This window comes from Hemiscyllium ocellatum, chromosome 6 (genome assembly GCF_020745735.1).
Source record: "Hemiscyllium ocellatum isolate sHemOce1 chromosome 6, sHemOce1.pat.X.cur, whole genome shotgun sequence".
In the NCBI taxonomy this organism is placed as follows: Eukaryota; Metazoa; Chordata; class Chondrichthyes; order Orectolobiformes; family Hemiscylliidae; genus Hemiscyllium; species Hemiscyllium ocellatum.
Window position 1 is genome coordinate 119,127,459 of NC_083406.1, and position 15,845 is coordinate 119,143,303.

At 43.2% G+C, this 15,845-nt stretch overlaps 1 protein-coding gene across 1 annotated transcript in view; it reads left to right on the top strand.

Moving 5' to 3' along the window:
* The first annotated feature begins 564 nt into the window (after nt 1-564).
* The window catches only part of LOC132816888 (protein Wnt-11-like), a 91,281-nt gene continuing 76,000 nt past the window's right edge, over nt 565-15,845 (top strand). The window contains exon 1 of the mRNA XM_060826893.1: nt 565-694. The gene's annotated coding sequence lies outside the window, so the exon portion shown is untranslated. The remainder of the gene's footprint in view (nt 695-15,845) is intronic.

Here is a 15,845-nt window from a genome sequence, read left to right on the forward strand (position 1 = left end):
GATGCTGCCAGACCTGCTGAGTTTCTCCAGCAATTTCTGCCTTTCTTTCTGATTTCCAGCATTTCTTTCACAAAGGTTGCAACACTCGGAGACACTCAAAGGACAGACATCACAGCAATTAGCCACTGTTTCTTGCAAAGTGCTCTTCCGGGGGGGGGGGGGGGGGGGGGTTGGTGACATTTTTTAAACAGCAAAAAAGTTACCAAAATGCGTTGATGATTCGAAACTGGGTGGGGGGGGGGCTGCGTTTGAACGACTTCACTCCAAGTCCGGGTTGAATGTGAGTCCCGAACTGTCAGAAGCAGATTGGGGAAAGCTACCTTGATTCTGTTGAGATGAGGCACGGGCAGGGAGGGGTGAGGGGGTGGGGGTGAAAGGAGAGGGGTTTATGGAATTTATTTCCACCAAACATCCCACCTCGCTTTTCCTCTGTTTAAAAAAAACGCTATATCAGCGACGCCTTTGTTATGTTAATAATCCCCTGACATCATTGGACTTCAAAGGAGGTTATGGAGTCGATATAACGCGGTCCTGCAGCTACACAGACACACAGAGAGAGAGAGACAGTGGCGTTCAGATACACTCAGTGCAGAGACAGAGTGGGGCTGTGTATCAGAAGGCAACTTTCAGCAGTAACTCCAGAATGGATGGGCTCCTTTAGATTTGGAATAAACCAGACACCCCGGGACTGAAGGTAGGAAATTAAAAAATGTTGCATTGAACTTCCAACAACAAGAAAAAAGGGGCAGAATGAATTTCGAGTTTACTGTCTCCTAGAATTCTCAGCGTTGTATCAGCTTTTCTATTTAGAAAGGATTAGCTTAGTTTTAAAAATCAAACCTCTCACAGACTCCCAATTTCCAAGGGTTTCACAATAACGACCTGGTTACCTGACTGAGGGGAGAGTGGGTCAAAACAAAAGCGTATTTTTGAAAGGGTAAGACCAATGAATTGCTGTAACCCGCACAGTGGAATGTTAGCAGATACCTGCGAGATGCAAATTTGGATCTGGCTGAAGTCCACGATTTAAAATTTTAAAAAATTAACTCAGGATCTCGAAATATGAATTTTTTTTTGGAAAAGAAAGTTCTAACTCACATTTTGGAACCAAAAGATACAAAGTGGGCGAGTATTGAACAGAAGGAATTCGAGTCCATTCCTTCTTTACTCTTGGATATAAACTTCAATCGTGTGGTCGTGCCTAGTTAAGGCAGCTGCAAGTCGACGGGAACAGTTATGTGCATTTTTATGTCCTCAAAAACTCATCCCCCCCACTCCAATCCCCAGGTTAGTTACAAAGAACGAAGGATAGTACTGATCTGTTGTCCGGATTTGATCCAGGATTATTTGTTTTAAAACAGGGTGCTTTGGGATAACTCCTTAATTTAAAATATTCTCCAGTACAGTAACACCGTCACCTCCCTCCCCCTCCCCCAGCAAAAGCACAGGTCTGGGGCGCTCTGAGCTGGTGCTGTCATTAAACATGTGTAAACTATCCCTCAGAATTTACAAAGCCTCCAAGAACCGGGCTGCTCAAAAAAGTTTTAAATCTCTTACCCCTTCGCCTCCCGGCGGAAATTAGCTCCCCCTCGCCAGGTCCTCCCGTAATAAATCACTGTTACTGGGGAAACATTGTTCCAGGGAAGGGACTGAGTTATTTAGCAGCGAGGAAAAGTTGTTTTTAAGTGTTTAGGAGCAACTTTGAATTGAGGGAAGGTGGGGGCTAGTACAGAGCGAGAGCCGCAGAATGGGGGCTGAATGGTCTGGAAGTTTTCTGCCAATTAGTGGGGCTGACCTACACGTCTGAAAATGTGTTGCTGGAAAAGCGCAGCAGGTCCAAGGAGCAGGAGAATCGACCTTCTGGGCATGAGCCCTTCTTCAGGAATCTACACGTTTGGATAGATTCGAAATGCTCTGTAAACGAGCTGTGTTTTTTTTAAAGAAGTGAATATATTTCTCGGCAGCCGCAGAGAGTTCGGTCTGGGAGGCAACACGTCTGTCCCCTCCCTGTCTTTTCAAGCAAGGTGCAGCTTCTCAAACTATTGACTGGAAGCTTCTCGGTGAAAGCCTTGCTGGAAACCAGAGGAAGATTAAACACTGGGAGATCAAATCCTGACCTATTGCAACCTCCCCACCCTCACACACACACACACACACCTGGAGCCCCAGAGAGGACAAGTTTAAAAGCTACAAAGTCTAAACTTGTTACAGTTTCCGAAAATACAAAACTGGAGAACTCAAGAGTCAGGTAAAAAATGAGGTCTGCAGATGCTGGAGATCACAGTTGAAAATGTGTTGCTGGTTAAAGCACAGCAGGTCAGGCAGCATCCAAGGAATAGGAAATTCGATGTTTCGGGATGCTGCCTGACCTGCTGTGCTTTAACCAGCAACACATTTTCAACTCAAGAGTCAATCAACTCCCGGGAGATGGATTGATATTGGTATGGTTTGCTGTTGCTGGTTTACAGTTTGACTTCAGAAGTCAATGATTTGGAGATGCCGGTGTTGGACTGGGGTGTACAAAGTTAAAGATCACACTATAACCTGGTGTTGTGTGATTTTTGACTTCAGAAGGGCAGTGAACACAGGGGCAGGGGAGGCAGGGAGCTCTCACGACCCTTTGCCCCCTCCATACCATTTTTGGCCTTCCCTTGGGCTTCAATCCAGGGCAAAGGAACTATGGAGTCCCAGTACAGGCACGATGGGCCGAATGCCCTCCTCCTGTGATTCTGAGTCAGGACGTTTTTTTAATTTTGGGGGTTGGGAATGTCAGAAAGCATTCTTTCATAAAAGATGGGGTGGGGGTGGGGGGGGGCGGAGTTGTGTGTAAATCTGAAACCCTTTCCCTCTGTCCCAGGCACATCCCAAAATAAAGTTCTTCAGCTTTTACAGCTCATTTAAACCTTTTGATAACAAGATTAATAGAATTTTTATGATGGATACACAAAATTAAGATGGAATGCCAGGCACCCACTAACACACAAGGTGAATCTCACCCAAAGCAAAGGCACATTGTTGGGAGTTTTTATGTCCCACCCTCATCAGGACAAAAACACAAGAATGTCAAGTTTCACTCACAAGAATGTATAATACAGGAGAAAACAAAGGGTGTTAATTGGTCAGCAAGTCAAGTCTGATTGGTTGGGGCATTGCCATGGAGAAAGTAATATCGACTCCCCAAGGTCAAAAAGATGCAAGTCTTGAAATTATTCCCCTTTATTTATAATGAATGGCTTGCTGCCAGTGAATATGTGTCATGAAATGGTTACATTATCAAACAGACTTAAGATATGGATTGACAATACTTTAATATATTTGAGGGGCTGAATGGCCTCTTGCTGCTTCTATTTCCAGTTTTATTGGTGACTTTTGACCTACCATTCTGAAATTCTCTCCCAAAACCCATTTGGATCTCCCTTATCTCATTGAAACCTATTTAACTATGATTCAGTCACTCTCCATAATATTTCCTGCAACCATTTGTTTTCTGTTTATTTCCCATGGTAACATATGAGATTAATCTGACAATGGCTTTTCAAAGAAATAACTTGTATTTACATAGCAGTTTGTGTAACCTCAGTGTGTCCCAAATGCTTGACTATCAATTAATTGCTTTTGAGGAGTAGTTGCCATTATAATGTCAAAGCTAATTTCCACACAGCAATAAACTCATAAGCAAAAGACAATAGATGCTGGACTGCTGAAATAAAAAAGGACAGAAAATGCTGGACATATTCAACAGATCAGGCAGCATCTGACTTGATTTGATTGGTTTATTGTCACATGTACTGAAGTACAGTGAAAAGCCTCGTTTATGAGCAGGACAGGTAGATCATAACAAGCAAGGATGTACAGATCAAAAAGACTTAGACAGAGACATATCGATTACATTGCACAGGCTGTGTGGCAGGCTGGAGCAACGTTAGCGAGGTCAGTAATATTTGAGGCTAAAGAGTCCATTCATCAGTCTGATAACAGCCAGGAAGAAGCTGTTCCTGAACTTGCCGGTGTGTGTGTGTGTGTGTGTGTGTGTGTGTGTGTGTGTGTGTGTGTGTGTGTGTGTAGAAGATCATTATCAGGGTGCGGTGGTTGTGGCAGTCTTTCTGCGGCAGTGAGCTGTGTAAATGGAGTCCAGGGATGGGAGGTTGGCTTCTGTGATGGACTGTGCATGCCACCTTCTGTAGTTTCTTACAGTTCTGGGCAGACCATGACGAACTTGGACAGTATGCTCTCAATGGTATATCTGTAGATGGTGGTGAAGGTCTTTATGTATGTGAAAAATTTCCTGAGCCGCCCAAAAAAGAAGAGGTGTTATTGTGCATTCTTAACCATGGGAAGTGCAGGACAGATTGATGGCTATCGTCCCTCTGAGAAACGTGACTCTCTCCACCCTCTCCATCTCTGCTCCGTATGTAGATGGGGCATGGTCTCCTCCTTTGTCAATGATCGGTTCTTTAGTTTTGCTGACACTGAGGGAGAGATTGTTACCATTGCACGACATCATCAAGCTGTCCATCTCCGTCCTGTATTCTGACTCATCGCTGTTTGATGTCTGTCCTACCATGATGGCGTTGTCAGCAAACATGTAGATGGCATTCATTTGGAATTTAGCTACACAGTTGTGGTGTACAGGAGGAAGCATCCTTGAGGGGCTCCAGTCTTGATTGTTATTGTAGAGGAGATGCAGTTACCTACCTTCACTGTTTGTGGTCTGTGGGTCAGGAAGTTGAGGATCCATTTGCAGAGGGTGGAGCTGAGACCAAGATCACAGAGTTTTGAGATCACTCTGGAGGGGGTAATGGTGTTGAAGGCAGAGCTGTAGTCGATGAGCTGGAGTCTGACGTAGGTGTCCTTGTTGTCCAGATGTTCCAGGGATGAGTGTAGGGCTAGGGACATGACGCCTGCTGTGGACCTGTTACATCAGTAAGCAAATTGTAGGGGATCGAGGCATGCTGGAAGACTGGAGCTAATGTGGGCCATGACCAACCTCTCTAAGCACTTCCTGATTATTGAGGTCAGAGCCACTGGGTGGTAGTTATTAAGGCACACTACATGTGCTTTTGTAGGTATCAGAATGATGGTGGCCTTCTTGAAGCAGGTGAGGACTTTGGCTTGTAGGAGGGAGAGGTTGAAGATGTTGGTGAATACCTCCACCAGTTGGTCCACACGGGATCTGAGTGTTTGGCTAGGGAGACAGTCAGGGCCCGTCGATTTCCTTGAGTTGACTCCCAGGAAGCCTGACCTGACGTCTGCAGCGGTGACCGAGGAAGTAGGTGTATCCGGGGCAAGGGTCACCGCGCTGCTGGCATTCTGCTCAAACTAGCATTCAGAGTATTGATCGCGTCGGGGAGGGATGTGTCTTTGTCTGGTATCTTGCTCTGCTTCATTTTGTATCTGTGGAAAGATAAAGAGAGTTAATACTTCAGGTCATCAGCAACACACCAATATAGCCTGACCGCATGAGCATTTGACGCATTTTTCAGTTTTCATATAAGATAACGTGATCAGCTATTTCACTGATGTTTGCTGTGGGCTAACTAATGGGCAAGACTCCAAGAAGGACTCTCCTGCATAAACTAATGAACTGCAGATGCTGGAGATCTGAAACAAACTAAGAGTTCTGATGAAGCGTCACCAGATTTGGAACATTTACTCTGCTTTCTCTCTGCAGACGTTGCCAGACCTGCTGAGTTTCATCAGCAAATTCTGTTTCTGTTCCAGAATTCCCCTGAGTTCCTTCATTATAGTCTTCATAATATTTCTACCTGAAGGAGTGACAGTGCTTTAAAACTGTACTAAATTGTCAGTCCTTAAATATTGCTGAAAAAGATTTGACAAAATATTTTGTCTTAACATTTATCAGGACAATTTGCAAGACCACCATTGTAAAGGGGAATAATGTCTTTTTACACTGTGTGAGAAAGGAGTGTAATTGGTAAAGGCACTGTGACAGAGAATGCACCAGCTAAGTGATGACTGACAGTTAACTGCCAAGCTTAGTTTAAATTTAAGTTTATTGTCAACCTAGATTTTGGCTCAACTTTCTTGAGCAGGGCTAGAATTCATAATGATCCAACTCAAAGGGGTTACCACCAAGCTACATGTGAAAAGTCATGAGCCAAAAAGTGACCATGAAGCTATGTTGTAAGAATGAACCCCTCTTGGCTCACTAACAGTCTATAAGGAGAATGATCTGCCCCCTATACTTGTCTGTTTTTTTAATGTAACAACAGTTTAAAGTTTAATGTGATTCTTTCCTAAATGTTCTCAAATTTATTTATTTAGAATAGCTTGATTAACAGCAATTCAAAACTAAAGGACTATCACCAATGCCAACTTCATAGGTCAACTACATGGCCTGGCCATTGAATTAGAAAACTAAAGTTTGTGGTTAATCTTGGTTGATGAAGAAAGGTCGAATTGATTTACAATGTGTAAATGGTTACATAAAACATCTCAATCAAGTTCAAAGCCTCCCCGTTGTGAGACTCTGCTTCTCATTCGATGAAATCATTGTCCCTGAGGAAGGACAGTAAGGTTCCTCTTTTCCAGTTTAATAGACTCTTAAACTGACAGAAAAATTGTAGCAAAAGGTTAATGGATTTCAAGCTGGAGGGGGTATGCGTGAGGAAGCCTTCAACCTCATTGCTTCCTTGCTGGGCTCATGACTGATTAATACTGTCGTTGACATTACAAAAACGCTTAAAATGCTTGCATCAAATTCCTCACTCCAAATATTTTAACAGAGGTCTTTTCCATTTAAGTTTCCGATTCAGTAATCCAGAGAGCATGACAACGACCTGCTAGATGAAATAGATGAGAAGGCAGAGAGACAGAAAAGAGCCTTGCAATCCTCGCCAGTCTCAGTAAACTCACTGCTTAACCTTTCACCAAAGCAACAGAGAGGGGAACTTAATCTAAGTGTTTACATGCAAACATTTTTGACTACTAATAAAATTAATCGAAAGAAGGCTGGTGCAGGAATTTGGAATTAAGCGGGAAGATTAGCTGGGATTTTACTAAAATGGAACAGACTCAATGCCAGAATGGCCTAACCTTGCTCCTATTAATTATGTACGTACATTATCATTACAATTGAATATAATCTGATATCTTCGCTAAAGAAAGTCTTAATTTTTTTTCGTGTGACACTAAGGCATGCCTCAGAAAGGGTTCACATAAAATGAGTTATCATAAGAAATTAGAAAGATTTGTTAAAAGATTGGGGTGAGATGGATGGAACAGCAAGAGACTCATGTACAGTATAGTCAACAGCAGAAGTTAGATGGGCTGAATGGTCCATGTTAAACTGAATAATTCAAGTTCAGCAGGAGAGTACTTGGCCAACCATACTTGTGTCTGGTCTTTGAAATGAACAGCTGATTAGTCCTATTCCCTCCGTCCTCTCTACAAATTACCTTCTTTAGTTTTCTGTTTGAATGCAGGAATGACCCTGAGTACCACAGTCCAAACCCGTCCTAGTTCGAATTGGAGTTGAACCTTGTGCTGTTGGCATCAACTTGATCCATAGCGCCTGTCCAGCCAATTGGACCAAACGAACTCTTGGTTGCTCTGACAACATAAATTTTTACAAGCACCTTGCAGTCTGGAGCTATGGATAGAGATGGAAGATGTCCCACCTCCCAGTCCTGCCAGCTGCTGGTGGCACGTGTTGGAAGGATTTACAGGTTGGCACCAAATGCACCTCCCTTGACCGTAAGGTCCAGGAGTGGGACTTGAACCTGAAGCTGTTTGCTCAGAGGCAGGGACACTACCTCCTCAAGACCTCCATTACTCTTGCTCCATAACTTTATTATCCTTTTCCCTTTTCATATATTTATCTGGATTTGAAAGTTTCTGTCCAGTCATTGTTAATTGTAAATATGAGATAGCTCCATTTTTGTTAAATGATAGTGTTAAAGGATATGGGCTAAAGGCGGGTACAGGGGAACCTCGATTATCCAAATATCAGATTATTTGACAAGATCGCAAGGTCCCAATGCTTAGCTAAACAATATTATCCAGCATTCAATTTGATTAACTGAACGAAATACTGCCTGCCTGTGTCCTTTGGAAAATGGAGGTTTCTTTGTATATGGAGTGAGGCGGCAGGTCAGCTATGATCTCATTTAATGATGGCACAGGCTTGAGGGGCTGAATGGCCTACTCCTGTCCCTATGTTCAATCTGTTTAGGAGGCACAGAATTCCAGATCTCAACCCATTGCATCAGATCAACGGGTCCTTCTCTCACTCTGGTTCATTGTTCAGGTATCTTAATCTGTATCCTTACCCTCTCTTCTCCAACAGGGAACAGACTCAGCTTATCTACTCTATCAAAATGTCTTGGAAATTTGAAGATCTCCATTAGATCTCCCCTTAACCTTAAAGTAAAGGCAAAATACCTTTATTTACTGGAGTACAACATACAAAATATGGAGACCTGAAATAAAACCAGGAAGCCCTAGAGAAACTCAGCAGAGCAAATAAACATGGAAGGATTTTCCCCCTTATTGGGAGTCCAGAGCTAGAGATCATAGCCGAAGGATACAGGGCCAGTCATTTAGAACAGAGATGATGAGAAATGCCTTCACCCAGGGAGTGGAATTCTCTGCCGCAGAAAATGGTTGAGACCAAACATTGAATGTTTTCAGGAGGAACTCGATATAGCTCTTGGAGCTAAAGGGATCAAAGGGGGAGGAATTGGAATAGGGGACTGAGTTGGATGATCAACCATGATCATATTGAATGGTGGAGCAGGCTCAAAAAGGGCCAAATGGCTTACTCCTGTTCCTATTTTCGATCTTTCCAGCAATGTTTGTGGAGAGAGATACAGGGTTAACACTTTCAGTCCAGTGACCTCTCCTCTGTGCCCTCCCAGCTCACCTTAGCCTTATCCTCTCTAAAGGAAACAAGGGAGATTTTGTAAATTCTACATGTAACTGGAGTCTCTCCCCCTGCACCCTCTCTGAATCTTCTCATTGTGTACGCTTTGACAAGTATGGTACACATGGTGACTCAGCGGTTAGCACTACTGCCTCACAGTATCAAGAACTCAGGTTTGATTCCAGCCTTGGGCGAGTGTCTGTGTGGAATTTGCACATTCTCCCCGTGTCTGTGTGGGTTTCCTCCCACAATCAAAGATGTGTAGGGTAGGTGAATTGACCTTCCTAAATTGCCCATTGTGTTCAGGGATGTGTAGGTTAGGTACATTAGCCATGGGAAATGTAGGGGAATGGGTCTGGGTGGGATGCTCTTCGGAGAGTTGCTGTGTAATTGTTGGGCAGAATGGCCTGTTTCCACACCGCAGGGATTCTATCAATTCTCCAGCTGAGACCCAATGAGAGAATAAAATGAATCTTTCCCATGACTGCCTCACGTTTGTACTCAATGCTGATAAAATATTGAATGAACACAGCACTGTCAGCTTGTTCCCATCAAACAAACAAAGCTCAGGTCAATTCTTCCCTTTGTCTTGACCTGCCATTATTATGTCCTTCGTCAATGGCAAGTTCTTCATCTGATGGGAACAGCAGCTCTGCAATACACAAACTTTCTGCATTTTCATGAAGGTGTGATACTTTACACATCGTTAAGTAACGGGATTTGCAGGTTTGCTTGCATAATGGCATTCAGGAGCACAATTGCAATCAGCTGTGAGGCTGATGCCATTTGATTCCTCACTCACATCTTGCTGGGGCAGGAAACAGCCTGATTATATTATTCTCGTCACTCCTCACCTTTTCAGAATTGTTTCCTTTTCTTTTCAAAGTGGCCTATCTTCATTGATTCCCACCCCATTCCCATCGTTATTACATAGCCCCTTTTTGAACTGCTATTCTTAAGGACAGCTCTTGTGCCAAGGCATTCAATCCAATTGAATAGAAAGCCTCCAAAAACAAAATCTTTAGATATGGTAAGCTCTGGTTTCATACATTCCGGAGTGGCGTGGTGGCTCAGTGGTTATCACTGCTGCCTCACAGTGCTAGGGACTCGGGTTCAATTCCAGCCTCAGGGACTGTCTTTCTAGAGTTTACACATTCTCCTTGTGTCTGCATTGGTTTCCTCCCACAGCCCAAAGATGTGCAGGTTAGGTGGATTGGCCATGGGAAATTGCCCATTGTCTCCAAGTATCGTCAGATGGGTTAGCCATGGGAAATGCTGGGTTTTCTAGGATAAGGTTGGGAGTTAGGTCTGGGTGGGATTTAATTGACCTGCTTCCATACTGTAGGGATTCAATGATTCCTTGAGGTGTAATCATGTGACTCCTCACCAATCTGCCACCCTGTGCCATTGGTCCATCTCATTATTGTCTGCAACCAATTGGAAATGAAGTGGATTCAGTGTTAAAGTGTTGCTGGAAAAGCGCAGCAGGTCAGGCAGCATCTAAGGAACAGGAGATTCGACGTTTCGGGCATAAGCCAACGTTGAAACTCCTGTTCCTTGGATATTGCCTGACCTGCTGCGCTTTTCCAACAACACATTTTCAGCTCTGATCTCCAGCATCTGCAGTCCTCACTTTCTCCTCCTGGATTCAGTGTTAGCCAATTTAGATTAATCACAACAGAATTATCACCAGTACTTTAATAACTAGAAAAATCTTTATTGAAAAGGAAACATAGTTATGTTGGAAGACATCTGATATTTTTCCTAAGGTTTGATTGTGACGGAAATTTCAATTGCTGGAGATTCCAGGGCAATCCTAGAAGGTTGGCAATGATTTGTTTCAGAGATTCTGCATGAGCAAGCAGAGCAGAATGGCCTCATTCTCTGCTGGAATCCTTCTGGGGTGAATTGCATGATTCTATAATGTGCCACTATCCATTCTTTATTTCAAAGGGAATGGAGTATGAAAATAAGGAGGTCTTGCTAAAACTATCTTCATTCCTGAAGAAGGGCTCAGGCCTGAAACGTCCACTCTCCTGCCCTTGGATGCTGCCTGACCTGCTGCGCTTTTCCAGCAACACACTTTCAGCTCTGATCTCCAGCAACTGCAGTCCTCACTTTCTCCTTGCTAAAACTATACAAGGCATTTGTTTAGATGAGGTGACAGCCTAGTGGTATTATTGCTGGACTGTTAATTCAGAGACTGAGGTCATCTTCCCAAGACCTGGGTTCAAATCCTACCATGGTATAACTTGAATTCAATAAAATATCTGGAATTATGAATCAAATGATGACCAGGAACCCATTGTTGATTGTCAGAAAACCCATCTGGTTCACTCATGTCCTTTAGTGAGGGAAACTGCCATCCTTACCTGGTCTGGCCTACATGTGACAGCAATGTGGTTGACTCTTAACTGCCCTCTGGGCAATTAGGGATGGGCAATAAATGCTAGCCTAGCCAGTGACGCCCTCATCCCATGATGAATAAAGAAACTAGTTAATCTATTAAAATAAAACAAAAAAAATGTGGAGGCTGGAAATGTGAAACAAATCAAAACAGAATTTACTGGAGAAACTCAGCAGCATCTGTGAGAGAGAAACAGAGTTAGCATTTTGAGATTAGAATCCTTCTTCAGAATCCTTGTCAGACTTCAGCTGGAATCTTGTGATGTTCTGGGCCCTTTATCTCAGGGCCTTGTATATCCCACTCTGTCTGAACATCATATGATCTGTGTGTCCCTGTCTGCTATGATCTGCCTGTATTGCTTGTAAAACAAAGCTTTTCACTGAATTTAGGTACAGATGACTACAATAAACCAAATCAAATAGAAAGATATACTGGCATTGAATGTAGTCCAGAGAAGTTTTTCTAAACTGTAACTAGGAGTGTAGGGACTTTCTTATGAGGAGAGGATGAAGAGGTTGAGACTGTATTCATTGGAGCCTAGAAGAATGAGAGCTGACTTTATTGGAACATCCAAGATTTCTATCAGAATTGAGAGATATTGATAGATGTGGAAAGTTTGTTTGAGAGTCGAGGACCAGGAGACATAATCTCAGAATAAGGGGTCACCCATTTAAGACAGAGATGAGGAGGAATTTCTTCTCCAAACGGTAGTGCACCTGTCGAATTCTTTACCTCAGAAGGCTGTAGAGGCTGGATCTTAAATGTATTCAAAGCTGACATAGACTTTTAATCAGGAAAGGAATCAAGGCTAATCACAGCATCAGGGATTCAGGTTCGATTTCAGCCTTGAGCCATGTGGAGTTTGCACATTCTCCCCGTGTCTGCGTGGGTTTCCTCCTACAGTCCAAAGACGTGCAGGTTAGGTGAATTGGCCATGGGAAATACAGGGTTATAGGGATAGGTGGGTCTGGGTTGGCTACTCTTTGGAGAGTTGGTATGGACTTGATGGGCAGAATGGCCTGCTTCTGCATTGTAGGGATTCAATGAAGGCTAATGGGGAAAAGGCAGCAAAGTGGAGTTAAGGATTATCAGATCAGCCATTGAATGGTGGAGCTGACTTGATGGGCTGAATGGCTTACTGCTGCTCCGGTGTCTTCTGGTCCAATAATTGCACATTGACTGGGGTCGTACTGGAGTGGGGGGAGTGGTGAAGTTTGAGTTGTGATACTGTCCATGTAGCAATAACGGGGGGACTTGATGATCCTTCATGAGCAAGTGTGGTCATTCCAGCTGCCAGCGTAACTCTGTGTCTGTAACAAACAAAAGAGGAGGAGGAGGAGGACTGCTGAAAGGAAAACTAAAACGGCAGTACTATGTTGCAATTCATCTTGCAATGTGTCACTATCTCAATCCTTTCGACAATGGGAACACATTCTCCCTATTGGCCACTCAGATCCCTCAGGATTTTGAACACATCAATCAAACTCCAAGGAAAGCAGCCTTAAGTTTTCAATTTATACTCACAATTTTAAAAATCTTTTAAATCCCCTCGCCTTTATGCACCGCTAGTTTATTTGGTTTTGTATTCAATTGATTTGAAAATTCATTGCCACTGTATATTGTGCTGCAAAATGAGGCCATTCATTCCATTGTACCCACTGCTGGTTATTTGAAATAAATATCCATTAATGCTGTATTCCCCCACCCTATATTTATTTCCCATTTAAGTATTTAGAACGATGGAAAAGTTACAGCAGAGGATGAGGCCATTCAATTCATCGTGTCTGTGCTGGCTGAATAATCTAGCCACCCATTCTAATCCCACTTCCTAGCCCTTGGTCTATGTCCATGTTTAGAAGGTTGAGGGCAGATCTAATAGAAACTTACAAGATAATGCATGGCTTAGAAAGGGTGTTTCCGTCAGGCGGGGACACTAGGGCACAGTGGGCACAGCTTTAGAATTAAAGGGGATCAATTTAGAACGGAAATGACAAGACACTTCTTCAGCCAGAGGGTAGTGGGCCTGTGGAATTCATTGCCATGGAGCGCAGTGGAGGCTGGGACGTTAAAGGTTTTCAAGGCAGAGATTGATAAATTCTTAATCTTGTGAGGAATTAAAGGATACGGGGAGAGTGCGGGTAAGTGGCGTTGAAATGCCCATCAGCCATGATTGAATGGCGGAGTTTACTCGATGGGCTGAATGGTCTTATTTCCACTCCTATTTCTTATGGTCTTATCCTTGCAGGCCCAGGTTCCCTATCCCTTTGGGTCAATTCCCAAACTGAGCAGAGAATTCCAGACATTCACTCCCCTCTGGTAAAACCATTTTCCCTCTAATCCTTCTACTGGCCACCTTAAACCCATGCCCTCTCTGTTAGGGAAAAACAGGTCCTCCCTGACCACTTTGTCCAAGCCCTCAATATTTTATACCCCTCAATAAGCCACACCTCCATTCTAAAGAAAACAATCCTGGCCAATCCAAATTTTCCTTTGACTTTCAAGCACAGGTGATGTTATTGTAAATCGCATCTGTACTCCCTGTCCAGAACAATTATCTCCTTCCTGTAATGTGATGACCAGATCTGTACACCGAACCCCAACTGTGGCTTGCCCAGTGTCTTATACAGTTCCAGCATTACACCCCTGCTTTTGTATTAGCTCACCCAATGAAAGCATCCCATTTATCTTCCTCAGCATCTTATCCAATTCCCTTTTAGAAACTAGCTGTTGAATTTACCCCCAGTGTCCTCCCAGGCAGTGCGTTCTGCACAGCAGTAAGTTTCTATCTTTAAGCGTCAACAAGTCAAGTTTCAGGGTGACTCACTTGCAGCTTCTAAATCAGAAGATTGTAGGATTAAGTTGCACTTCGGGACTCAAATGCCTGAGCTAAGTGACTATTTCTGGTGCAGCACTCAGAGAGTGCTGCATTGTTGGAGCTGTTGTCCAGCATAAGCTATTCTAACACTCAAAATAATCATGGAAACTTTAATCACCTCAGGTTCAGAGGATTCTGGGGCCTAAATTAAAATGCTGTCTGCCTGCTCAGCTATAATAATTCATGCATAACCTTCCATTGTCCTGAAAAGCCTGTACAACTAATTTGTCATTTATCCCCAAGCTGCGCATGATGTTGGAAATAATCTATAGCTGACAGGTCACCCCAAGAAGGTGAAAATCACTGCAATAGTTGCAACTTATTGGGGTAAGGCAGAAAAAGCTTCCTGTTTGTCTCTATTAAAATAATATAATTATTGATATAAAAGTTTGGTATAAAATTAACAATGATTGAAAGAACATTGATGCAAATGTTTGAATACACACACAACCAGATTCAAGAACAGCTTCTTCCCAGCTGTTATCAGACTTTTGATCAGACCCTCTCAAATTTTAATGTGAATCCCGCCCTGCAGCTTCTCTGCAGCTGTGACACTATATCCTGCACTCCGTTCGATTATCCTGAGGGATTTTGTATGAGTTGATCTACCTGTGCAGCACGCAAAACAATGCTTTTCACTGTACCTTGGTACATGTGACAATAATAACTCAAATCAAATCAAAATTAACAATATCATTGTAAGAATGAAACCAGAGGGCTAGAAAAACTATGGAGAGAAAAACAAGACTGATTCCCTGAGGAGGGATCATTGACCCCAGTGCTGAATATTATATGTCCCATCAGAGGAATTTCTTTGGTGAGGGGGTGTACTTGTAGAGTAGGAGTTGGAGAGTTTGGGGAAGGGCACAATATGATCGTGTTACAATCACCAATTCCCCTCCCTTTGGTCATTTTTCTTCATCTTCAGATTGTGAACATCACTGGCAAGGCCGATATTAGCTGCCTCTTCTCAAACTGCCCTGGAGAAACTGGTGGGGAGCTGCAATCTGTGTGGTTCATGTAAACTCACAGTTAGACCTCAGCTGGAGTACAGTGTGTGGTTGTGGGCATGACTTTGTGGTGAACGCAGTGGAGAGAGTGCAGAAGGAATGAGGAACTTCACGAGGATAGGCTGAAGAAGTTGAGACTGTTCTCCTTGGAGAGAGGAAGGCTGAGAGGAGATTTGATAGAGATTTTCAAAATCATAAGCAAGCCGGACAGTGTAGATAAGGAGAAAGTGATCCTGCTCGGTAAAGGATAATGAACGAAAAATTTAAAATTTTATGCAAAAGAAGCAATGATGATGTGAGAACAAAAATCTAAATACTTCTTAAATACTTAGGAGGGTTTCTGATTCTACCATCCTTACAGGCAGTAAATTCCAGATACCCACTACTTTCTCGATGAAAAGAAAATTCCCCACCCCCCCCAAACCTCCAGCCCCTTCCCTTAAATCTATGCTGCCCCTCCCCCCCTCCATGAGCCATTGTTCCCTCCAGCAGTGAGAAAGGGGTCTTCCTGTCTATCCTGTCTATGCCCTTCATAAACTTCATTTCAAAAGTATTTCTAAAGAAGGACCTCTGGATTCAAAATGATCATTACTGCTTTTGCTTCAAAGGTCTTTAATTGGTGTGGTGCACTTGGGAATTGGTGAAATGTACTGCATAAACTTAATCGTT